The sequence below is a fragment of the Telopea speciosissima genome, chromosome 6 (assembly GCF_018873765.1).
Source record: "Telopea speciosissima isolate NSW1024214 ecotype Mountain lineage chromosome 6, Tspe_v1, whole genome shotgun sequence".
NCBI classification, from domain to species: Eukaryota; Viridiplantae; Streptophyta; class Magnoliopsida; order Proteales; family Proteaceae; genus Telopea; species Telopea speciosissima.
This window is the reverse complement of record NC_057921.1, coordinates 38,990,953-39,007,828: the sequence shown is the minus strand read 5'-3', so window position 1 is coordinate 39,007,828 and position 16,876 is coordinate 38,990,953. Positions and strand designations below refer to the sequence as shown.

Here is a 16,876-nt window from a genome sequence, read left to right as displayed (position 1 = left end):
CAAAGTAGTTTATAAAGAGGATTAAGAACACGCGCTCTCTCTCGTGGGCAGGGCGTGGGCTGGCTGGCATTGATTACTCGAGGGGGGTAGGGAAGGAGATGAGCCGACCATTTGCGGGTCCCACCTAAACACTTTAAGTCAAATCTAACTGTCTGTATTACTACTGTATGTGGGATATCATTAGAATTCCAACTATTCATAATACAGTGTGTTGCAGTTCCATTACAGCTTTTAGATCCCCACTTCAAAGTTTGAATCTTCCACCATGCTTAGCTTTACTTTATTATATAGGCGTGGCAAAGTCAGATCATCATCATTATTGTTTTCAACAAATCAATAAAAATATGAAGAAGTCAAAAACTATAGTAGATTTAAAAATAGTAATAATAATTATAAAATTGGGCTAGCCTATGGTGTTTAGGGATTCAAGTCTAATATGTAACACTGACAAGGTAATAAGAATTAAGGAAGGCAAACAATCTTTTTAATGGAAACATGTATTAAAAGAATAAGAATTACAATACAATGCAACACTCAGGTAAGCTAGTGTAGATACTGAATTTTGTCATTTTAAAATACTCCCTCTTATTATCAATAATTGAAGTCTGAAACAATGTACTAGATTTTGCAATGTGAAAAATGGTCATTTTGCTCCTAAAGTGACTGAGAGGTTTGAACATTGTCAGATGGGTGGGTGGAAACTTTTTGAATAGCATATTTGAATGATATAAAAGGATGTCCTAAAATTGGGCGCAATTTAGATATTGTTTGGCCATTATTTCATCAAACCTTAATTTGGTGAGCTCCGTCTACTTTATAGCACAAATTAGACTGTCCATAGCCAAATTTGTGATGGACTTAGCATCACTGATTAAAATGTTTTCCAATGATATATGTATCATTAAAATCTGACGGTGGAATTTCACTTCAGACACAAATCTAATTGTGTTCCCGGTCAAATTTATGGAGGGATTTTGTATCATTGGAAAGCACATTCAAAATGTTTTTCAACGATATATAGAACGCTGAAATCTAACGGTCGGATTTCCCAGAATCAGTTCCAGAATGTCATGAAAAAGATGATAACACACATGGCCCTCAGGGCCCACCTTTTCAGCCCATGAGAGGCTGCCATGTGGCAACCTCTCTCCATGGGGTTAGGCGGCACTACCTAACCCCTAGGCCTCTCCATTGGAGAGGTCAAACCCCACCAGCCTCACCATTGATGAGGCCTCTCCTCTCTCCTCTCCTCTCTATAAATAGGGGTCCTTATTTAGTTCATAGCACACCTTCATATTTGATTTCTCTTTTCTCTCCGAGCCTTCAAGTCCAGGCTTTATTATCTTTCTTGGTTTGTCCCTCGATAGTTCCTCGGTGCTTAGAACCCTTAGAGAAAGATTAAAATCTCTGAAAATTTTGTAAAAAGCTATTAAGAGATAAAATCCCTAAAAATTCTCAAAGTGTATCAGAAGTGCTGAATTATTACCAAATCATCGCAGAAGTACCGGGAATCTCCAAAAATCCACACACTGGACCCCAAAAAGTTAATTCTCTCTCCTCCCAAATTTTACTGGGAAGCTCTTTCGGATTGTTGTAAAGTACTGAAAATCACTATACAAACAGTTTTGGCCCCCAAAGTTGATTCTCTCCCCTCATTTTACTGACTCAAAAAGTGTCGAACTGATCCCAGAGTGTCCCAGAAGTGTCAGAATTCTTCAAAAATCACCTAGTAACCCCATTTTGGGCCCCAAAAAGGTATTTTTCTCTCTCCTCTTTTATTATATGTATTTAATTAGCTTTGCGTGTAGATTAAGGATATGTAGTTACTTTGTCCTAATTGCATGCACAAACCCTAACCTATAGCTTTCCTGTTGCATGAATATAACATGCTATGTAGCTTACTTAACATACTATTGCTAGGATATATTAGCATTATATATTTGAATACGTGTTTCCAAACACCTAGTATGTCATTGTGATACCGGTCTTTTTCTAAAATATATATTTGATACATCGTTAGGCTACCAAACTTCTTGCAAGAATTAAACATTTCTAGTTCTAGATGATATCATCAGGCCCAATCAATTCAAAACAAAGTGGTCAAACCCCGATTACGAGTGTCAATTTGGGATAAGAATTATGAAACATCCTGCAAAAACCTAGTACCAGACCGTCCAATTAATAAACCAAACAGTATTGGGATCTGATTTTGGTATCGAAAATTAAATGGGATGGGAGAATTATGGGATGAGATCTCTAACAGCACTAGTACTGAAATACTGGTTAGATACTGGAATTGCCAATTCCATTTTGAAGGGTATGTTTCACCTTCTTATGTTCAAGCTTTATGGCTATGGTTTGATAAATTTTGGTGGTCTTTTCTCTTATGAAGATTTCAGATAATGAACATTTTTGTTCTATTATGATAAACTTGTTTTGTCACATTCCGTTCTCAAAAGCACCGAAAATGCGACTAGGATGCTTACCATCATCCTACACAATCTGTCAAGATCTCTGATACTGTATCTTAACACTATAATTACCACTGAGAATCACTATTAATCAAATTAACGAAATCCTTAATTTACAATATCATAATGATTCTCAAAACAAGGATATCTAAGTGTTATGATATTACAATAACAAGTTTATTCAGAATTACCCAAGCATCAAAATTTATCAAGATATGTATTATAAAGTAATTACATCAGACAGAAGGATCTACAGGCATACTCGTCATAGGCACAACTAGACTAGTGATCATCGGACTTAGGAGTTCACCACTCTTCCGCCGCGGAGGAGGAAGCATCACCACAAGCCACCGTCGAACCACCTGCAATATCTAAAAAAAGGGTATTCATGTAGAGTGAGCTTCACTAAGCTCAATGAGGGATGGGGGCATATAAGCATACACAAACAATAGATGATGCAATGCGTGAGTTCATTTTTATTATAATCACTAACAACAAATTAGGTCTCTGGTACAGTACTATTGCAACACAGGCGATACCCCCTGGACCGGTAAATGCCTCATCTCCCAATGGTAGCCCCAGTTGCAGTTGGAAGCCTGTCGATCCCGGTTCTACTCATGGTCCTCTCGGTCACCCAGCCAACCCCCTTGATGACCAGTCCATCATTTATCTAACACCTTACCCCCTGTTGGTAAGGGATGTAGCATTGGGTAATCATCCTAACCACCATTCAATCTCTGTGTCAATGCATAATAGATTCTAATTTGATGTTATGTAAGTATGTAATAAATCTGAGTCCCATACCACAGATAAACAACATACTAGCACTGCAAATGCAAATGCATCATGACAGTTCATGTTTATATGCATCTAGTATGATAGGGGTCGCATACATACATGTATATCAAAGGACAAGAGGATTTTATAGGAATCTCCTCGGCCACACTACCAACCTGTCTCCCTAACATACACATATACATATTTTAATCAAGAAAAATATGGTACTGGCTCAACCATCGGTCACATTGCATCTCGTTTACATAAATAAGTCTAATGCATCATTTTTTTTTGGTAAAGGGGAAGTCTAATGCATCATGAATGCAATATAAGTATGGCGATCCCGGTACCAAAATCCATCTTAGCCATACCAAATCCCATTTCAAACTCTAAACATATTTTTCATTACTAACATATAGAACAAACATTGTATATGGACAACAGTTCATAATTAAAATGAATGGAATGATCATAAATAAATTCAAATAAGAAACACTCCACAAAAGAAGTCAACCACAACCACTCACATTGTTTCAAAGACTTGGCGAATACAACCCGAGTTGATGCCTAATCGAATCCCGAATACACCTTACCGATGTACTAAGTTTGACCGAATCATGTTTACGAAACGTTAGATCCAATATTGGACAAGTGCCTGACGGTTTCCTAGAAGGACAGAGTACAGTTCCACACTGGGAACCAACCGGTTGATGTAGTCATCAACCGATGGCTTGGCAGAAGCTCTGGATTTTCCAGATTTTGCCCATCGATTGATGTCACCGATTGATGTAGTCATCGACCGGTAGATCACCCAGCCATCGATTGGTGGATGGTGCGAGAGTTGTTCTTCAACTTAGATGACATTCGACACTTTATCGGAGTTGTTCCACTCTATAAAGATTATAAGGAATCACTCCGGCTACTCACAGAGCTTAGTTGCACTGTGTTTCACCAGGTGAAATCGGTGAAATCGGAGATACAATCAAATCTCTGGTTGAAATCCTAAAGTTAAGGTTTGGTCATTTTCACCCAAACTTCGATAGAATCGATTTCTGAAGGAGATTGGAAGTATGCAAGAGGATCATATGCTTTCATACAGCCACACTCTAGTTAACTTCTAAGCACAGCACTGGGTTCCAACTGAAACCCAATGAAAAAACCCTATATCTAGGTTTAGAATAATATGAATGGAAAGAAAGGAGCTGGGTGTAGCACTCCTACCTGGGATGGAGCAAAAACGGCAACAAATCTGTGGCTCCTCCACCTCCTCTTCCTTTCTTCTTCTTCTTCTTCCTTTCCTTTCTTCTTTTCCTTCCACGCCTTGCAAAGGTGAGAAATAAGCTTTAAAGCTCAAGTCTCCCTTATATAGTGCTTAAACCACTAGGGTCTATTTTGCTTGCGTGCTAAATCGATTAAAATTGATTTCAATCAGTTGGATTGTTGGACCTCGCGGGCCTACTTCCTTGACTTTATATTGGGTATGGATGTAAAGGTAGGTTATAATTTGGGTTTGGACACTCAGGCGAGAGGTTATTATCGAGCACCGAGCCCCACAAGTCAAAAGTCAAATTTATAGGTAACAGGATTATCCAACAAAAGGGGTCGGTTGATCTGAGTCAACAGCCCATGTTGATCAATCGATTAGCTACTTTGTGCTCTGTTTCAACTAAAAACTCAACAATTCTTTTCCCCACTCTCAAGGGTGCTTAACAAGGTTTGTACACTATAAAATGGTGATATTATACCTTGTTCTTGGAGGTTAAAATTACACCATCCAATTACTTGCCATTAATCATTTGGAATCCACTTTCATATTCCATATGTCTTCAGTATTGACTATTGCTGGAGTAGCACTTATCATAAATATTCAAATTAAGCATGTTTTGGAGATGGGTATAACATGTTTGGCGCTAGTACTAAAAATATATCAGGAATTCTTTATTTGGTCATCAGTAATTTAGTTGTTATTTTGAGAAGCTCACATGTTATCTTAGAGAGTTGACAAAGTAAAATCATGAAATTCATATGGTTTTATATTTTGATTTGTTTTTTGAAGTAAGGGATATCTTAGATCTCATGATAATAAAAAATTCATAATAATAATGGAACCATCTTGTTAGGAACCATTGAGTTTCTTCTCCTTTTTTTACAAGGAAGCAATACCATCATGTCCCGTTAATAATCAGGACCGGATCCTAGATTTGGTCCCGTTAACTAAATGAGACAGTTCTGAAATTGACACCTTTAGTATCAGTACCGGTACAGACCCATTTCGAATATCGAAAATCGTCTTGATTAACACCATTAATCCCAATGCGATTCAAACCTAGAGAATCTTATCAGTCATGTACTAGGAAATACAGTTGACCAGATCCCTGTCCAATGTACGAGGGAACCTGACTTAGTTAGATTTAAGAGATTGAGATATTGGTATCAGGAACAATATCAATCTCCACTAAAGAAAACTTACTAAGTCGTGTGGACCATCCTCATAGACATCTAAGGGGATATTGCTTTTGTGACACATGGAAGCACTCTAATGGATAGTCAACGCCACTAATTATCGAGATATATGAAAAGATTTTATTGAATCTATTATTTAAATAAGGATCATGCCAACTACATGTGTTGTATGTGTTTCTTCTTGTAATTTCTTATTTTTCTTTAGTCATATCATGTTTAGTCAGTTCTTATTTTTCTTTAGGTATAGTTTGCATTAATTCAAATTAAAGTTGGTCATGTTACAAAAAGATAATGGTATATTTATAATTTGTCTTGACCCCTCTTGTCTATAAAGAGGGGACATGAGTTGTATTGGAGACATAAGTGCATAACTGAGGAATTATCCTAACCTCCGTGATAGAGTCTTGTTGTATAGTATATCTCTTCTTCTTCTTCCATATAGTGAAAATCAGGTTGAGCATCCACTTTGCTCCGACGTTTTTTCTATCAAGGGTTTTCTTCGTAAGCAAAAGTTGTATTTATTTTAGTGTCTTCTTGTCTGTAAGTTCTATCTTCATATTTAACAAAGTCTGTTATGTGGTTCTCTTCCAAAGAATCATCCATATCATAATGTCAATATGAACCTGTCTTTAGGTTTGCGAGAAGTTCACTATTTTTGTTGATCCTATTCAAGACCATTTGTATGTGTATTCATGGACTTCTAAAGACTGGTATCAAAGTCAAACACGAAAGTACAATGTGGAGGATCCTTGTTAATGTTATCCTCCACATTGTACTTTGTTATTTGATTGCATACCAAATTACTTAGACCAGAGTAATTTGCTATTCAACAAAACACCAAGTTAAATCTAGAGTATTCTCTAAATCCTTGTTAAAGTTAGCTCCGAATATCAAATTACTTTGATATCAGAAAATTTGAAACAAAAGATTTACTCCATCGTACTTTAGTCGTCCAAAAGAAAGTGAAAGTATGGTTTGGTTCAAGTTGGATCAATTAAAGCTTGGCAACCTTTGTTTCTATTGGTAAAAAAGAAAATGAAGGCATGGTTTAAGGAGTATGACAAATATTAACATAAAAAAAAAATAAAAATTGACAGTGTTATACGTAGGAACCTTAGCTCTTTGTGTTGCTACTTAAAAAATCTTAAAATAAAATTAAAAAAGAAAAAGAAAAGAGGAAGAGAGAAAATTTTAGAATGATTTTGGAAGGATTAAATACTGGTATTGAAGAACAAGAGGAGGTGGAACAATGATCTTGAGTAGAGAAGATAGGAAGAGGAAGGTGTGCATGGATAGGTGAGGGAAAAAAGATTAGAAAAGAAATAATAAAAAAAGAGAGAAAAAAGAGGCAGTCCACAAGGAAGAGAACTAGGAGAAAAAGAAGGAAAGAGGAGACCTAAATAGAAAGAATGAGATGAGAGAGAGAGTTAAGAGGAGATAGGAGAGGGGAAGTAGAAAAAAAATGGCTATGGACTTTCTTCAAGGACTATTATGATGAGTAAAAGAGAGAAAGTTAATCCCTTATTAGAAGAGATCTTTTCTAGAATCTTGTCTCTTCTTTTATATATATATTTTTTCAATCATGTTAATATCAAATCTGAACTTGAAATTTAATTTCAAGTAAAATTCGAAACGCCCTCCAACATATTAGAAGGTGATTCAGCTGCAATGTAATCTTAAGAAAAAAACGAAAAAAAATAGTTGACATCACCCTTTACACTATCCAGTTGACTGCAAAATCTGGTCGATTGTATCATTTTGATATTGAGAATAACCCTTGCAAAAACTCATCTGTCTTCTCTCTCATTTTCTCATTCACTTTGTCCAGCTTCGGATCGACAACCTTCAACATCTCTTGCAGTTGATCAGAGGTGAAGCCATCAAACACAAAGTCATCTTCTTTTTTAGCATCAACAATTTTCATCTTTTCCTCTGCAAGTAGGTTCTGTCTTTTTCTCTTTCTAGGGTTTTCTTAGAGGAGATGATTCTGATAACGTTTGATAATCCTTCTAACTTTATTTGTATTCTTTGACCATATTTGGGGGATGACCTGTTGATCAGAACCACCATCATCGTAGCAGATAAGAAAGGCATCAACGCCGCAGAGCGTGGTTAGCTCGTAAGTCTTCTTCTTCATTCCCTGAACCTTTCTTAGAAACTTTGAATTTTTAGAGGATTTCATGGTTCTTCAATTTTGTGTTCAATCCAAAATGCAATAATATGTAATCGATAGCGAAAATCTCCAGCTATGACAGAATCACTATACTGTGAATTTGTGTGTCTCTTCTTTTGTTGTTTTGTTGAATATTAAAAAATAGATTAACCATATTTAGATTTTATAAAATAATGTCATTATTTCTTTGATAGAAAAAATAATGTCATTGTTTTGGACTTTAAAAGATGTATGATGATATGTATATGACGTGCTAATTTGAAACTTAGTTTATGCATACTATGTTGATTATATTTTTACGTATAAAACATGCTATTGCATATGAGCTAGTTCAATTAGAGAATCCATGCTAATTGGGTTGCGATGTGTTGATTAAAGTTATCAGCTTTTGAGTTATATACATACTTAAATGATCTAACATATTAGATATAGTGTATCATATATTATTAAAATATATTTGAGGACATATAAAATAGGTTCCTATCTTAGGCTAATACAAATATTGAATTATATGCTACTAAGGCTAAGATTGGTAATAGGAATCAAAATAAGTTAATATTATAAGCTTTAATAGGAGTTATGATCGACTTCTATCAATGTATAATTCACGTTGATCTTAAATAAAGTTCATCTATTCCTACTAAAATACAAAAAGGTATGCTAAAATGAATTGGGATAATAAAAATTATATTATTGTTATGGACCTTTATGTATGCTTGCTAATGTGAGCAGTATCAAATAAATAAGACAAAGTTACGGGCTTTGTACTTATAGGTTAATATGGATTAGTGAAACTTAAATTAATATTATTAACAGAGACTTCTACTAGTATACCAAATGTATTAATGCCACTTAGGGATTAAAGCACATTTATACGAAAATGGGAATAGTGTTGAAATGAGTTTTGTATCAGGAATGAAACCTTAAAACACAACAGATGGTAATCTATAATGGATCTTTGACTAAAATCTATTAGTAGATTTGAAATCCAAATCTAGAATGAAGACCTAAAATATAAGAGATGCTAATACATGTATATGACACAACCAAGAAGTGAGAGACCCTAGCGGGAAATTCTTCCCAAGTACTCTATTCATGTGGACATCAAGGTGAGTGGAAATATCGATCACCAATCTTTTGTTATTTTTATGGTGTGTTTTATGTAAATACATGAAATGATAATATGTCTATGATGGGTTGTCCAATTTTATGCAGCCCAAGGAGATGAAGATCCATCTTTAAAGAAATATATTATTTAAAATGATTTCAGAATTAATGAGTATGATATGAAATTTAATTTAGCAGAAGGGTTTAATAATAATAGCATGCAAGTGATTGTTGTAGCCAAAGATGGAACTGGTGATTCGGTTACTGTTCAAGGTGTCGTGGACATGGTTCCTTTTAATAATGAAATAAGAGTGAATTTTTTTTTACCAACAATTGCTAGCTTAGTTGGTGAGCCGTAGTGTGCTTCATGCCCATGCTCACCAGGAGGTCTCGAGTTCAAGTCTCCTGCCTGGTACCTTACCCTGTTCCTGGTTCGATCCCCCCTCTATACAATATATAATATAAAGCTCCCAATTCGGAAAAAAAAAAAGAGTGAAAATTTTGATTCAATCGGGTATTTACAGGGAACATGTAAAAGTTCCAAGAAAGAAGCCTTATGTTTCATTCATAGGGAAGCAAAGCCCCCAAATAGTGATTACATGACAGGCTAAAGCTTCTGATAAAGATGCCAATGGGAAAGGAATCAGAATCTTTCGTTCATCTACAATCGATGTGGAAGAAACCTTATGTTTCATTCATAGGGAAGCAAAGCCCCCAAATAGTGATTACATGACAGGCTAAAGCTTCTGATAAAGATGCCAATGGGAAAGGAATCAGAATCTTCGTTCATCTACCATCGATGTGGAATCCATGTTCTATAAAGTAAGGTTTATTGGTTACAGGATACTCTCTCAGATGATTCAGGAACACATTACTTCTACCAATGTTACATTCAAGGAATTATGCACTTTATTTTTGGAGCTGTAAGGACGTGTTTGGTTCGGTGAACTAATTGGTGTTGCATCAATAGATTCATGATTCCGAATTAAATAAACCGTTTGGCTCAAAATGATGGTGAAGTGATCCGGGTTCATGAATCTACCTGATTCACAATTTTTCATGTAAATGTGAATTATATTTATGTCTACCTCTATTTGATTCAAGGAAAATAAGCCCTAATATAAATACCCCTCTTATTTGTGAACCAATATTGATTCCTATTCATCGAGCTTGAAGAACGAAAGCCTCGACATACGTTTTTCGTGGTTGCGAGAAGAAGGCTGAAGAACGAGAAGAAGCTTGAAGAACGAGAGCATCTGGAGAAGAAGGCGAAGGTAGAAGAACGAAAGCCTCGACATACGTTGTTCTTCGTTTTGCCGAAGGAAGAAGAAGGCGAATGGAGAAGGTTGTCGTGGAACCTGCAACTGGAACTGCAACTGGAGAAGAAGGCGAAGGTAGAAGAAGGCGAAGGGCACCTGCAATTGAGGTAGATCCAGATTCATTGTAATCTCTCTCTCTCACTCTCTCTCTCTCTCATTATCTCTCTCTGTCTCTCTCTGCAAGATCAGTAGGGTTTAAACAATGTACATCTGAGTTTCGATTTTTGTGATTGCAGGTCAGATTTGGGTTTCTCTCACTCTCTCTCTCTCTCTCTCATTATCATACCTGAAATCAAGGGTAAGTGTATGAGTTCATTTATTTTCATTTTTCATACCTGAAATTGAGTGTATATGGGTTTCGATTTTAATTTCCTTCCTTGCTGCTGTTGATAAAAATCCACCAAAATGCCCTCATCTTCCCCTTAGGATTTGAAATTGATTTTTTCCCCCAAATCGATTTAGGGTTTGAACCCAGGTGTGACATCGTTGAGATTCTGATGGCATTAAAGGAACAAAATTGATATGTTAAGAAGACTGAAAAAAGCCACACAAAAAAAAAAAGAAAACACGATTCATACTGCTGTAGCAGTACGTGACATAGTTTAACTTTGTGATGCTTACTTTACATCTGAATTGCGAGTTTAACTTTGTGATGCTTACTTTACATCTGAATTGCGCCAATGCATCACCTGAGAAATCTTGGTCCAAGAACTTTTTCACAGCACCTTCCTGTTGTACAGAACTAACACCATCAATAATGTAATAAAAAACAAAAAAGAACCAATCTTGCACTGGTAGAACATGACATCAATTTTCTATAACAAAAAAGGTCCATGATTAAAAACAAATTAATGCAGAACGAATCATGGATCTACAAGTGATGGTCAAGGAAGGATTGGTGGACGAAAATTCTAATCTGATGCTTGATATGGCCAGATCTGATTAAATATTATAATAGAAACTAGTGAAGAAATTTGAGGGAAAAAATATATGGGACAAGGCTTACCATAGGGGTAGAAATTAGAAAATAGATGGAGAAAATAAGAAAGGAAATAGGCTGTCTATTGATGTAGATGAGAGAAATAGGAATGGAAAGGAAGAAAAAAGTGGTGATGTCGTATGGCTGACAAAATAGGATTGGATATGAAAATCCAGATCAAAACATGAAGCAATTTAATAGGGAAGAAAGAATTTAGGAGAAAAGATGGACATGGTAGAAGGTGTGATTGAGAGAATAATGTGAGAGAGGAAAAATCTTACCGAGAGTAAGAGGAAGAAGACAGTTTGCAAGGTAACTGAGAGAGAGAGTACACCACACAGGGCAATTTTCCAAACAAAACTATTCTATTCCAATCAATCAAATTGGTGGGGGGGGGGGTTTGGTTACATTGCTATTTACAAAAACAGTAATAAAATCTCCTAAATTGACTCCACTAATGACTCTTAACCTTTCTAACTCAAACATTTAACTTAAAAGGACTCTTCTAGGTTAAACTAACCTGATTACTTAATAGCACATGGAACCCACACAATCTTATCTATGTACTTAATCCCGTGTGCTCCTTAAATCCCAACTTTTGTCCTTATGGGTGAGCTATGTAAAGATAATTAAGCATACCCATAAGGTGGTAAGAGCATCTATCCGTTCTCTTTTTATACTTTCTTTTATCCCTGTTGACACTTTCAGTTCTCTTTACAAAGGGACTAGGCATCTCCACAATCACTTTAAGTCATATCAGTATACTACCTTAAAATAACATGTGATCATACATGAAGAATCCACTGTTTACACCCTAAAATTGTAATCCTTAAGAATCCAATGTTTGCACCCTAAAGTTGTAATCCTTTTATATTGCCCACCACACTAATATAAGGGCATGAGTTGTTACATAAAGTGAGATAACGCACGAAATACAATTTCAGTTTGAACCTTGAATGATTCGGAGAACTTTTTATATGCTTCTTGAGAGGGAGAAAAAGAGAGAGAGAGAGAGAGAGAGAGGGTGGGCCATTAGTTAGAGAGACACAGGGCACTGAGATTGGAGATATAAAAGCGAATGCATTACTATAGAAGGAGATATATTCCAGGTTGGCCAAATTTATCACTTAATCCTAAACTGTTTTTCAGGTGTTTGCTTCCTTTGGAATCACTTGGGTCTTATAGAAGGAGACCCAAGTGAGTACTCCATTGTTGTCTGCAACTCCATATCCTGTCCAATGATTTCAATTACAGTTTTTTTTGAGTTATTTCGATTCTTTTGCAATCTGATTCTTGTTGCTAATATTTGACTGCCATTCATATGCACATTCTTTACTCCATTAAAATCCTGCAAACTAGGGATTGGAACTTGCTATTTTCAAGTCTGATTTGAGGAGTTTTAATTAAACCAGGAATCTGTCCAATCTCAGCATCCAAATGATGGATTAATCTGAGATTAGACTATGTTATTCTCCTCTATTGGATCTGCCTACAACCTGGATTTCATCTAGATCATAGATCTGCTGGAATCTGGAATCTCAGTTTCTGTTAAGACTTGAGGTATTTCAATCTGATGCGACTCTTCTAGACCTATAAATCCACTCATCTGATTCTGTTCCAATTTTGCAGACCTGTTACTCTCATTAACAGCAACACTGGATCTTATTATTACTTGCATCTGAGTTACTGATCTGCTGTCATTGAATTAATCCTATTCCGTCTTTGTTGTTTCTGTTTTGGAGATTACTTGCTTGATTGAAACTCTTACTGTCGGCTGAATCTAACCGATGGATTGAGTTATATTTGGGTATTTATTCCAGAACTACAATTGACCAGAATTTGAGCCACATCTGTTTATTTGATCTCAAGTTATTAAATTCTCTTGAATCTGGTCATATATCATTCACTGCTATTCTGGTTTCAAATGTGTTTCTGAACCTAAGCCTTTGGGTATGAACCAGAATTTGAGCCACATCTGTTTCTGAACATGACTGGCCTATATGTAGAGTTTTTTTTTTTTGTGTGTGTGTGTGCGTGTGTCTTGAATTTCTTGTCACTGAGACACTGACAAGAATTAAAATAAAAGAAACCCCATTACCCATTACAGAAAGACTTTGCTTATAGTGAGGGACTAAGGCAGTGTATTTTATACAGAGATCACTTGGGCAAGTTTGGTCTCTATCAGCTATTTTTGTACAGTTTAACTTGGCTCTCCCATCCTACAAGAGTGGAGTACTTTTCAATATATGGTGTTGGATTCACTTGACAAAGAGCAAATTAAGACATATATGCTTAATTGGTAAATATGATGTTTCCAATTTATAATGAGATGGGAATGAATGATATTAGAATGACCACGTATCAGGTTCTTCAGTACATGCATGCCGGCCATTCTCGGCCATTCTTAGGCTTCTGATGAATTGAGATTTTCCCCGTCAGACCATAATCCACACTTTCTTAATTTATCTTTTTGCAAGTTGAAGATGACAAGGGAAGAGTCCATTTTGGCAAAGTCTGTGAAGTCCTGAACTTTGAGGGCGATATGACTATGACAATGTAGAGCCCTTTTGAACTACCAACTGAGCTGCATGTGAGAGTTTACTTGGGAGGGACAAGTGGAATAGACCTTCCATTCAAAGGAGTTAGCTAGTAGTGACACCTCAATGGCTTACCTTCTCTCTTCACAGATGAGGAGATGATTTTCTTTCCTCTTCTCTTCTTTCCACCTAATTGGGTTTTTAATCTTATTTTTGTGGAGTGCAACAATGTGGAGATATTGATCTCTCTAGCTTGACACAGATTCCAAGACTTTCCAACCTGTTTGTATAGAGAAGAGATGATACAATCCAAATTTAAAGTTGAACAAAAACTTCTTGTTTCTGAATAATGATCATGATTCATGACTCATGACATATTATGTGGACCGTAAATTGTGATCTCTCTAACTTAATTTTTCTTCTTGTTTTGGCTCCTATTATGTGGACTGTAAATTATGATCATGATTCATGACTTGAGAGATATTTGGAAGTTCTCACTTACTAGTGGGTTTCCTTTCTTTTCCCTTAAATTAGGGTAAAGTTTGGTGCTTATACTGTTGAAGTATGAATACGAACAAGATATTAGGTTCAGTTCCATTTGGGTACAGATATACTGGCCTTGAATGGCGCTCTTGGTTTGATTTGAGATAAATTACATCAGGGTGACAGTTATTGGTTCATGAGTGAACAGTATTGGCATTGGTGACTTACTTTTTAACACAGTAAATTAAATTATTTTTTTTTGGTAAAACACAGTAAATTAATTAAGAATATTTTATCCTGTGTTCCCTATTCAATGAGTACTTGATGGGTCTTTAGCTCAAATTGGTAGAGCACTTGGAATATGAGCATGGAACATGTTTCAGGGGGATGGTGGTTCGAATCCACCAAGGCCTAGTTTTTATTCAACTGTTCATAGCATAGTCAGTTAGGACACTAATCCACACAAGAACCCAATTTTAATGGTATTTTTTAAATTTGGCATTTTATAATTACTTTGGTTATGTTAAGCAAGGATGTAGGAGCAACATACAAGGGAGTTGGAGGACGTCTTTGATGCTGTCAAAAAACTTGACCTTAACAAGTGATGATGTCTAGGAGGAGGGAATAAGATGTCACAATAGTATAACAACTTTTTAAATCTATATTTTATTTATGTAATGAATGACAATGACAACTGTTGGATAATAACTCTATTAACTCCCATTTTAATTCAAGTTTAAACATTAGTTGTATGCAAAATTCTTCATAATTGTTTCATTTTCTAGCTATAGAATAGCCAATGTGCTGATAGGATCTATCTAAACCAAATAGTTTTTCATACAGATTCAATCTAAATCCAACGGACAGAATCAGGGAAACCAAACAGTTTTTCATATAAATCCAAATAGAATCCAACTGACAGACTCAGGGTAATCAAACAGTTTTTCAGGATGATTCAACTAGCAGACTCAGGATAACCAAACAGTTAATTTGTCAGGACAATGGATCCATTGGTGCAGCACCAATTGGATCAACACCAACATCAATGCAACCACCAATTGGTTCATCGAACCAAACACGTCCTGAAGTCACTCTACCAGGATTGCACTATTAGCTCAACAACTAAAAACTCTGAAGCTATTGCAGCTCATCATAGGGCTTCAGCAAAAGATATTCTAGGTTTTCTTTTGTCAATTGCACAGTGAATGGAACTGAGAATAGTGTTGACCTGGGAAGAGCTGGGGGTAAATATGCAAGAACTGTGTATTCTTACTGTGATTTGGATATCAATATATCTGGACAACGATGGAGTGATTAGGGAGATGAATCAAGAAGAAGGGCTGTGCAGCATAGAGAATATGAATCTAGTGACAAAGGAGCAAAATAAAGGAAACAAAGACCGACATGGGTTAAGCATGAAAACATAACGCGAACTGATGGAGGTGGTAAATGCCTTGGCGCAACACAGAGAGAATCTGTTGATGATATATACACCCTTCTTATTTAACACACCGTATGATATATTCACTGAAAGTGTCGACTACCTCCCGGAAGGTTCACCCATTGCCATTTCTCATGGATTCAGGCTCGACGTGCCTAACTACGATCCACTTACTCAGCTCGTCAAACCTCTTGCAATCATCACCAAGTATGTAGATCTGTTCACGCCAATACCCAAAGGCACCTTATTCTCTGTTTGGAATGAACCTGACTTTTAATAAGGAGCTGATAGCTAGGCCTTGCAATGTACTTTGGGCTTATGGGTAAGGGCCATATATCCTATTAGCAGATACGGTGGCATCTGGATTGGGGTGTGTACCCAGGTTACATGCGATCATCTAAGTCTTGGGGTGAAGTTGGAGTTACCATACATTTTGAACCATGGGTGATGCGACCCAATCGGTAACTTGAAGACAAAAATGTAAATGAATGTTTTGGCAAAAAGAAATCAACCCGTTATTCCGATCTCTTTCTTTCCCAGGAGAATGCACAACTATGCAGAAATGCTACACTGAGCTCTCAAAGCAGGTGAAGGAGAAGCTTGGTCCCATCGATACTTACTTTGGGAAGCCTGGGAGGAGCTTAGCCCACCACACAATGCAACAACCGAATTTAGCACCAAACCTTACAAGGAGGAGCCTTCTTCCGAACCAAAGTAGATAGAGAGAGGTTATGAATTCCACTTACTTTGCTGTTTTTTAGATTTTCGTTCCCTTGTAGATAGAGAGAAGTGATCATTGTTATTAATGCACCTACACCAATATTGTTAATCTTGAAAATATCTTCCCAAAAAATAAAAGATAAAATGATGGATTTTGCATGACATGATCATGTGATGAAAGGAAAGGAAAGAAAAGAATCAATGAAAAGGAATAAAAGAAAGGAAAGGAAATGCTATAGAATGACAGAAATGATGGAAGTATTGAAAGGAAACCTTATGATTGTCACCCTTTCTAGTAGGGGGTTAAGTATTGGATGAGGTTCATCTTATTTTTCACATGACCTGCGGGAATGCACCCGTCGCCCGAATAGTGATGGAGAGAATTTTACCTTGCCTAGCCAGGGAT

The 16,876-nt window shown here is 36.3% G+C and overlaps 1 long non-coding RNA gene and 1 pseudogene across 1 annotated transcript; both read left to right on the top strand.

The window, feature by feature from the left end:
- Positions 1-418: 418 nt before the first annotated feature.
- On the top strand, positions 419-15,667 carry LOC122665320. The gene is made up of 4 exons (XR_006333472.1): positions 419-429; positions 10,257-10,265; positions 15,232-15,238; positions 15,489-15,667. It is a non-coding gene; the product is annotated as an uncharacterized LOC122665320 (long non-coding RNA).
- Positions 15,668-15,745: 78 nt separating this feature from the next.
- Positions 15,746-16,472, top strand: LOC122665717 (annotated as a pseudogene).
- The last annotated feature ends 404 nt before the right edge of the window (positions 16,473-16,876 follow it).